Source organism: Grammomys surdaster, unplaced genomic scaffold, assembly GCF_004785775.1.
Source record: "Grammomys surdaster isolate TR1022 unplaced genomic scaffold, NIH_TR_1.0 126163, whole genome shotgun sequence".
In the NCBI taxonomy this organism is placed as follows: Eukaryota; Metazoa; Chordata; class Mammalia; order Rodentia; family Muridae; genus Grammomys; species Grammomys surdaster.
In genome coordinates this window covers 8,813,082-8,822,373 of record NW_021620970.1, presented here as the reverse complement: position 1 = coordinate 8,822,373, position 9,292 = coordinate 8,813,082, and the positions used below count along the sequence as shown (strand labels likewise).

The following is a 9,292-nucleotide window of genomic DNA, read 5'->3' as shown; positions in this document are numbered from 1 at the left end:
GAGAGGGGAGAGGGGAGGAGAGGGGAGAGGGGAGAAGAGGGGAGAGGGGAGAGGGAAGAGGGGAGAGGGGAGGAGAGGGGAGAGGGGAGGAGAGGGGACAAGAGGGGAGAGGGGAGGAGAGGGGACAAGAGGGGAGAGGGGAGAGGGGAGAGGGAAGAGGGAAGAGGGGAGAGGGGAGAGGAGAGAGAGAGAGAGAATTCATGAATACCAAAATCCCTGGTGAAAGGGAATGGGTTCAACACTGCCTTTCCATTATAATAATCCAGAAGAATCATGGAAATATAATCTAAATATGTAGATTTTGATTGAAATAAAAATAATACAATATTCTGGTCTGGATTAGTGCTGTCTTAGAGATCTAAGGTTAATGGAGTGTAAGGAGAAAAATAAGAGCAGCACTTTAAAAATTAAATAGATTTTTAAGCAGTTGTTTTCAATACAGAAAAAGCATACAGAAATAAATATACCCCTCACCCATGTTTTCCTGTAAGTCATGAATTTTGGGTGTTTGGGGGGGCATTATTTTGTGATTTTGAAACGTCCCTAAACTTCCCTGAAAAATCAGCTAACCCCCCAAACATAGCGACATGATATTCTATTAGATGCAGTTTGGTTGGTGTGGCCCCAGATGACTTCTCCTGTGCTTTCTCTCTGCAGGCTGCCCCAAGTATCCATTTCTGTTAATGATCTATTGCTTCTGTCTGATTCAGTGCAGCCCACTGGCTATGGAAATGGCAAGTCTCAGCGGGAGACAACAAAATGGTCAGCAAACAGGGCCAAGCCGTGTCATTTTCCTCAAATACTTTCCTAGGAATGAAATGACAAGCTTTAAAACGTTGTCTTCAGCTCAGGGCAAATATTTCTTTATTAAACAAAAGTGGATATCCCCCAGCTTTCCAGTAGACCCACAGCTTAAAGTATGTCACTTGAAAAGCTTCTACTGTAAAATAATTTAACGCCCGATATTCCCTCCACACTTCTATTCTCTGTGACTCTTCCACTTCTCCCTCAAGGTTCAAATCCCAGCTGTGCCAGTTGCTAACAGCTGTAGGACCTTACTGTCACTGTATCACAGCCCCCACCAAAATAACATAACTATATTGTTATCACAGGGTAAGGCCCAACTAAATGATTGGCAATTATTTACCAATGGTAATTAGCTGATTAGTGAGCTACCAGTAATGATAATACTTCGATCTAAGAAAACCCAATTCCCAGTTTAAAAAAAAAAAATTAAACAGGGTAGCTGGGACGCCAGTGAAAAGAAATCATTCTATAGAGATTACAAGCCTTGATAAATGGCCAGAGTGGGTGTTTAAAACCTAGCGAGAGCCAACAATGACTCGTGGAGATTAAATACTGTCTACATCATGGACTGAGCTTTTATATTCAGGACACCTAAGGGTGGTCTCAGGAGAGGACACAGCTGATCTCACTGGGCATCATTAAATAGTTACCGAGTTTTATCTCCTATGTGACTACAATTCTAAAAGTATAATTTAAAATGTCATTGAACTCTCCTTATGGATTAAAGATGCAATTAAAATAGCTGTTGATATGATCATTTGCTTTTGTATTTATGTAGAACTCACAGCTTTCCCACTTACAAAATTTTTTAACAGGAGAATTTTCTGTTTCTTTGGGTCCATTCTACCCTCGGTCTAATCTCTGCACCAGACGAATTTTACAAAGTCGTCACACCATTGTGTTGCTCTAGAGTAAAGTTTGAGAGCAGGTTATTTCCGGAGGCATCTTCTGAAGGAATAAGGAATCGCTTGCAGTTTGCTCTGTCTTCAGCAATGAGGGCAAGAGCCCCTCTGACTCAATCCCTGTCGCAGTCGGCTGGCCTCCTGGGACTCAGGACAGGGTTCTACTGGGTGGGGACTTGACCATTGCTCACACACCTCAGTCATCTAAAACAACTGCGTGTGAAGCATAGATATAATATGTAGCCTAAATAAATATCCTGAAAGCCAAAATATGATATCTCAACATAGGTAGAGGAACAAGGTGACACTTCTTAGACAGGGTTTTACTTCATTGCTACAAAATAGTATTCTTCTGTGGGTCCCTTGCCTGGCACACATAAATCATCAGATCCTGAACTAGCAAGTGTCTGTAAGTGATCTTCATAAGGAGCCAACAGACAATAATATAAATTGCTGAAGTCTGGGTAAGCCCAGTGCCTGGGCTAGCCGACAGGTTCACACTTGCAGCTTGGGGTATGACTGGAGCTCTCCAGCATGATCCCTGAAGTGGTTTTGTTACTGCTGGTGCCTAAAGGTTCTGGTTTTCTGTGCTTGCTGATGGGTACAGTCTAACCCGTATCAAAAATGGAAGACTATTTGTAAAGGTGCTACTGGTTAGGCCAGGTCTTGAAATCAGAATTCTTCTCACAACTAGTTAACTGAGGCAGGGACCACAATTCCATTTTGATATTTATAGGAACACTAACACTTGGTTTAAATTTTCTTCTCTTTTATATATATATATTTGTTTTCTCTTGTAAGTCCTCCAAGGGGGTGCACCGTTCCTGGAGGCACTGCAATACCAGGTCGATGCGTGGAGTGGACGGAGCAAGCTCCTATTCCAACCCCTAGTTCCAAAAATCCATTTAATATATTGTCCTCGGATAGAGGACGTATCAGATATTAAACTGATAAGAACAGATACTACACTTGATCTTAGCCAAAAGGCTGAGAAGTGATTCTTTTTCTATATTTTGAAAGATTTCTAGCACTTTCCTCTTCCTACTCTAAACAGTTAGAAAGAAAATAAATCTCTCTCTCTCTCTCTCTCTCTCTCTCTCTCTCTCTCTCTCTCTCTCTCTCTCAGACACACACACACACACACACACACATGCGTGTACAAATGCATGCACACGCACACTCTTTTGGAAGATTCTTCTATAGTAATCTTTCCATCTTTAAAATGCTAGCAATGTCAGCTACAGATGTGAAATTATAGTGTAATTGTTCAATTATATGTTCCATTTAGTTCTTATTGTATTTACAGATTTTAATATCTCAAAATAATTCTGACGGGATTCTTTGGGCCACTTTTCCCAAGTGTCTTTTGCAGAGTAAAATTGTTCCAGGATGTTCATAAGCGTCTGCCTATCAACTTAGTTGGAGGTACAATGCCTACAACTGTTCCCCTTTCCCAGCTCCCAATTTTTTTCAAATGTAAATGAGTCTAAAAGGTGTCTGAAGTTTGAGAAAGTGTGAAGGAAAGAAGCCAGCTACTGTGACTGGGTTTGGAGTAATCCAGGCTAATGACAATGAAGTGGGTCACTCAGTTTCAGAACAGCCCCAGGTAAGATAGAGAATCAGATATGTTATGTAAATGTGGGGAATTTGTAAAGAATGAATAGAAAAGTATTTATGTGATAGACAAGAATATGAGGTTACTGAGATGGCTTGGTGGGGAAAAGCCCTTGCCAATAAGGCTAATGGCTTGAGTTTGATGCATATGTGTGAGAGAGAACAAACTCTCACAAGCTGTCCCTTGACCTTCACATGTCTATGACATGATTGTATACATGAGCACAGACATACACACGATAGACAGACAGACAAAGGAAAGATAGATGTACATCGTGGAAACAAGTTATGATGCCTATGCCAACACAAGTAGAACACTGTCCTGTGGCACAGATTGTCAGAACCTATAGACAGACAGACAGACAGACAGACAGACAGACAAACAGAGGAAAGATAAATGTACATCATGGAAACAAGATACAATGCCTATGCCAATCCAAGTAGGACACTGTCCTATGGCAGAAATTGACAGAACCTATATGTATCACTACAGATGCATAAAAAGTAACAAATAAAACTATTCATATTTATATTATAGTCTCATATGCTTTTCTAAGACATGTGTGCACTTTTAATTGATAGTATATTTATCTTTTGCTTTCACCTTAATCTCCAAATAATCTAGTCACTCTCAGTATCTCGAAAAGAGTGACCAGTATTCCCATATCTTATAGACAACAGCATCCTCAAACAAAACCAGCCCATCCCAGCCAGTGCCAATGTTGCTCCTTTTCCCTCCATTCTGTCTCTACCACATGTGACCGTTCTAAGAAAACACACATGTCAAAATGAAGCTGCAACTGTCAGCTACTCCTGGAGGACTTGAACATCAAACTTCAAAAGGTATGTGTTAAGGGAATAGACTGTGTGAATCTACGGCTGTGACAAGGGGTCACAGGCTGGCCCCAGGCTGGCTGACCAGATTCTCCCTCGTTTCTAAGGACCAGCCTCTGCCACAGTCAACCCAGCAGGGTCCTAACCAAACCCTGTGTGCTCTGTTGTGCATTGCATCTCATCTAAGGCAGGCACCCTGTACATCCATTCCATGTAACACTTGTACCATTCTGTGAAGTATTGTCATCTACATTTGGGATTCAAGAAACTGGCATGTGAGGAGTTGGTGTCCCTTGCCACGTTCATATAGTGAAGACCAGGAATGCAAATCCAGGTATTCCCACTAAAAGGAACTTAGTCGACTTTCTTATGGTGGTTATATTCTCAAAGTGGGACACTGTGAAGCAAGACTATAATTCTTGCCTTATCATATTTTCTTCTATCAGCTATTTACTAGGTGTTCAGAAAATTCGTACTGAACTGAACTTTCTGCTTTCTGATTTGTCGCCTCGTATCCCCAGATCTGGGGTACCTGACGAATTAGATTTTTGACTACAAAGACCCATTTTCTACTTTCAGTCAACTGAGAAACTAACTACAACTTCCCTCCACAGCGACTTAACTCCAATCCTATCTTTTAGCCACACCTCTCACAGTATTTCACAGTAAATTATGGCAAATGTTTATCCTGCAAATCAAAGTCAGCAAGGTACATAAAGCCCAAATGATGTGTATATATACCCCAAGATTCCTCTGAAGGATTCTCCATCTCATGCTGGCATAGATGGATACTCTCTGACATGGAAGATGATGAATGTAGTGCAGGTCGAATGGGGAACATCACACGAAGACTTAATGTTACGCTAACATAATTTACAGCAGGGGATGATGACTGGATCTACCTTCTAGTTCTGGAATTCCAATTGGTGGGTTGTTCTTGGTTTTCTAAGCAATTGAAAATGATAGAATCTAAGAACAGCAACAAGTCACATTTATTTTAAAGGGCAGTTTTACTCTGGAAGCTCTTTGGACAGTTGGCTTGGCTATCAAGAGAAGGATTGCCATTCGAGGTAAAATGCACTGGTGCCATCAAATTTCCCATGGTCTCCTCTATAGAATCATATCCTGCCTAATGCCAATACTATAAATGTAAGCGATTTTGTTGTATTCAGTGAAAAACTCTCCTTTCATCCAAGAGGATTTTATTGATAATGTCCTCATATTTCTACATTGAAAAATATTCTTGATAAGCATTTCTTTAAAATATAGACATTATTCTTGATTATCCACCAGGACAAAAACACTAACAGATTTTTTTATCAATGTTCACAACATAGGTAGAAGAAAATATCCACTACGGCTTTGTCCGTTTTCACACTGAAGGAAAGGAGGCAGACTGAGCTATAGACTGCACGTTAGATCTACACGGCCAGAGAGGAGCAAGTTGGGATGGGAGTTCAAGCTGGCTGGGTGTGGAAATCCACATATACTGAGGCTGTCTACCCTCTCCCATGGCTGGACGAAGTTGAGAACTGAGCTGGGATGATCTGGGGATGTTAGACAAGGCTTTGTTGGGCAAGATGTATGCTTTCATTCTCCTATTAACTGTTTTCTTTCTGAGAATCATAGAGAAAAGATTCAGACTTTGCACTTCAAATACTCTAATATGAGTACTTGTTCCAGCCTGCTTCTTACTCGACTTTTTTTTTTTCTTTCTTTCTGTGCTTAACTCTGATTCTGTGGAATGGGAGCAGAGCAAAGGTATCATGAGTTAACCTTTCTCAGACTAAGTAAAATGATCAGCTCTAATGCCATCTTCTGTTTTTAAACTTTTCTAAAGTGACAGGTTTTCAATTTTCACAGCTACACAGCTCCTCAAAACCACAATAAAACTTTCATTTGGCCTGTTAGCTTTGAATAATAAACTCTGTTTCTAACCATAAAACATTTTGGGGGTACTCTGTTAATAACGAAATGAGGTTTGCTATCGACTTAAGTGCTTCAGTTTTTCAATTTTGAGAGTGGAGAATTTGGTAAAATATAATATACCCCCAGCCCCCAACAGATAATGGGAAGGCTTGGTGAGTCATATCAAGATCTCCATTTGAATGGAGAGAGGCAACAGGGTCAGACACAGCAAGGCCACCTTTCTGAGGCTGGCCAGCAGGTGGCTGCACCCTGCAGCTGGGAGACCCAACCCACCACCTTGTTGTGAGTTTACCCAATTAGGTAACAAGTAGCTCTCCTCTCTTTCATAAACCCCATTTCAAAACTTTTAACTCATCCAAATCCAGTAACCCAGGCCAGTCACTAAGAGAAGTTGCAAATTAACTTACAATACTAAAAACATTCTGTAAATGCCAAACTGATATCTTACTTGAGGTAAAGATGCGGAAGAAGTCATCAGCAGAGGTAGGGAATTTCTGCTTTTCCTCCTTCTTCTTTCTTTTAAAATAGAAGTACTGTACCCTTACTTTCAATTGTTTTACAGCTCGATTGATAAGGTGTGTTCTTTTTTTTTTTGTTCAAGAAAATTTAAAAGCAACTAATTTAAATATGCAAAATTATCTTGAGTTGTTCATACGTGAACTTAAAAGCCGTGCAACACAGGAAAATTAAGTAATTATGCCTCCAAGTTATTTACTGCAATTAAGCTCATTTATCATATGCAAATTAGTGCAAACTGGTCTCATTAGTTACTAAATTACTCAATATGAGCTGAACAATGTAGCACTCCAGTTTGTAATGAAAAATCCCTGTAGAGGCAAGCGGTATCAATTAAGCTAATTTGCATATGCAAATATATTCACTAACTTTCTCTTTTTCTATATTTAGTTTTACATTTTCCTACCATTCCAGATCATGCCAAGACGGTGGGGTCACTCACCTCTCTCAACTTATTCCATCACTGCTAAAGGAATTAATCTGGAATGCTTCCGTTATTAGAAATCATTGTATCGTAGCACTGAACGTCCAGCAAGACGCCACCTCACTAAGGACAATCAGGAGTGAGGATGCAGTTTCCTAAAACAAAGATGCCATTCTACCTCACCAATAAGACAGTAGAGTTAATATCACTCTCCTCAAGTCTTTTTGAAAACGTTACTATCAGGAAGGAGTGCCGACTAAGCCGGCATATCATAATACAATCATAGTGTGTATATTCATGTTAGCTTTTGACACATTTTAGGTCCAATCACTTTCTTTTGCTTAGATATTTGGTCCAATGCTTGCTTTATCCAGATCCACATTTTGTTTGCTTGATGTGTATGGATATACGCTTGTTTGTTGTAGAGGCCAGGGTCCCACACTGGGGTCTTCCTTAATTAATCTTCTCTTATTGTTGGAGGCAAGGTCTCCTGTTGACCCTGGAACCACCCATTATGTTAGACTGGTTAGACAACCAAGTCCCAGAGATTCTCCTGTCTCTGTTTCCCCAAGCACCAGGATTACAGTTGTGTATCACCACACACAGCTATTCACATTAATTCTGGGACCACACTCAGGCCCACAGTTATAATATATTATAACTTGTACTTTAATTTTTTAATTTTAATTTTCTTTGCTGAACGGAATGAGATTCAAAGAGAGTTCACTGACAGCATCTTGCTCATCCTCTGTCCATCCCCAACACTGCTCTAGGTGTCTATCTATATTTCCAAGATATTTTCTCCACCAGAAACCTTAGTTCCTCTACTGTACTTAGCTGAGCTCTGAGATAAAAATAGTACTGCAACTAAAAGTACTTACAGTATAACAAAGATATATTATAACAAAGATATTTTTTCCTTACTACGTCTGCCACATTCTTTTAACTTTCCTGGCAGAAAACCATATGTTCTCATTTAATCATGATTCTGGTGTACTCTATTATCTAAACTTCAAGGTGTGACAAAAAATAGGAATATAAATCCTGTATTAATTTACTCTAAACCGGCCCCATGACAACCTCTATCAAAGGCACAGGCTCTTCATTTCCTTGAAGCAAGAGTTTCCTACGTTTCCAGGTGCTAGGTTTGATTCTATTGTCTTAAAATTTGTAGGTGGGTACAGCAGCATTAATATAAAACGTGCATAAGTAATATCACAACTTTATATAACAATTATGTAAACATTATTTACAGAGTGAAAAAAAGCAAACCCTCTGCTAAGGGCATACAAATAATTAAAACATTCCATTCATAATTCTGGCACCTCAGGGAAACCTATCCCAGTGGTTAATTTTATGACTTGCAAATATGATATTTGGTATTTTATGTTTTGTTAATTTCTATGAAGTGAAACTTAAATATTCATCCTGGTTCCTACATTCAGAGAGTAAAAAGAAACAGCACTTGTAATTAAAACTAATTCTTATTCTTTATTATTTTGTGTGTGGGATGTGCATGAGCCATGGGGCATATGTACCATGGCACACGTGGAGGCCACGGGGTCCTGTGTGAAGGCCTTGAATGTACCATAGCATGTATGGAGGTCAGAGATCACTCTGCAAGGATCTTGTGTGTACACATGTGGAGGCCATAGGGTCCTCCATGAAGGCCTTTTTCTCCTTCTACCTCTACATGGGATCTGGGGATTAAAGATTAGCAGGTCTGAGCAGCAAGCACTTTTACCTGATGAGCCTCAAGAGCCCCTGCCCGTACTTCCTTATGGAAAGAAAAGCTTGACGTAGGGACAACAAAGAGAACTTGAGCCAAATGCATGCTTAGTCACGTACGGCTGTCTAGGAAAGGTCCCTGGAATGACCTCCAAAGGCTCTGCGATTTTCAGTTGATCTGCCATAAAATGTGAAGTCCTCAGCTTCCACTTCCACTTGCCTTCTCTTCCCTCATCAACCTTACAAATGTTGGAGAAACTACACATCTTGATTCGTGTCCACCAGACCAACTTCATAGACTTGTACCTGCAGGGCTGACATCCTGTGCAGACAATGCTTCTGTCCTCAAGATGCTTCAAAATTGCAGGCTCCCTTGCTCTACTCTAATGGAGGCTGTCAGTGGTAAGGTGTACACAGTGGCCCTTGATGTACACACTACATAACAAACACTTGACCTTCATCTTGCCTGCATGTACCATTACTGAACCATCAGAGAGAGAGAGAGAGAGAGAGAGAGAGAGAGAGAGAGAGAGAGAGA

The 9,292-nt window shown here is 40.3% G+C and overlaps 1 protein-coding gene and 1 non-coding gene across 2 annotated transcripts in view; both read right to left on the bottom strand.

Annotated features, from left to right (window-relative positions):
* Npas3 (neuronal PAS domain protein 3) overlaps nt 1–9,292 on the bottom strand; it is an 825,350-nt gene that overhangs the window by 416,721 nt on the left and 399,337 nt on the right. The window lies entirely within an intron of this gene.
* On the bottom strand, nt 2,518–2,708 carry LOC114612542. Its single transcript, XR_003710044.1, has one exon. It is a non-coding gene; the product is annotated as a U2 spliceosomal RNA (small nuclear RNA).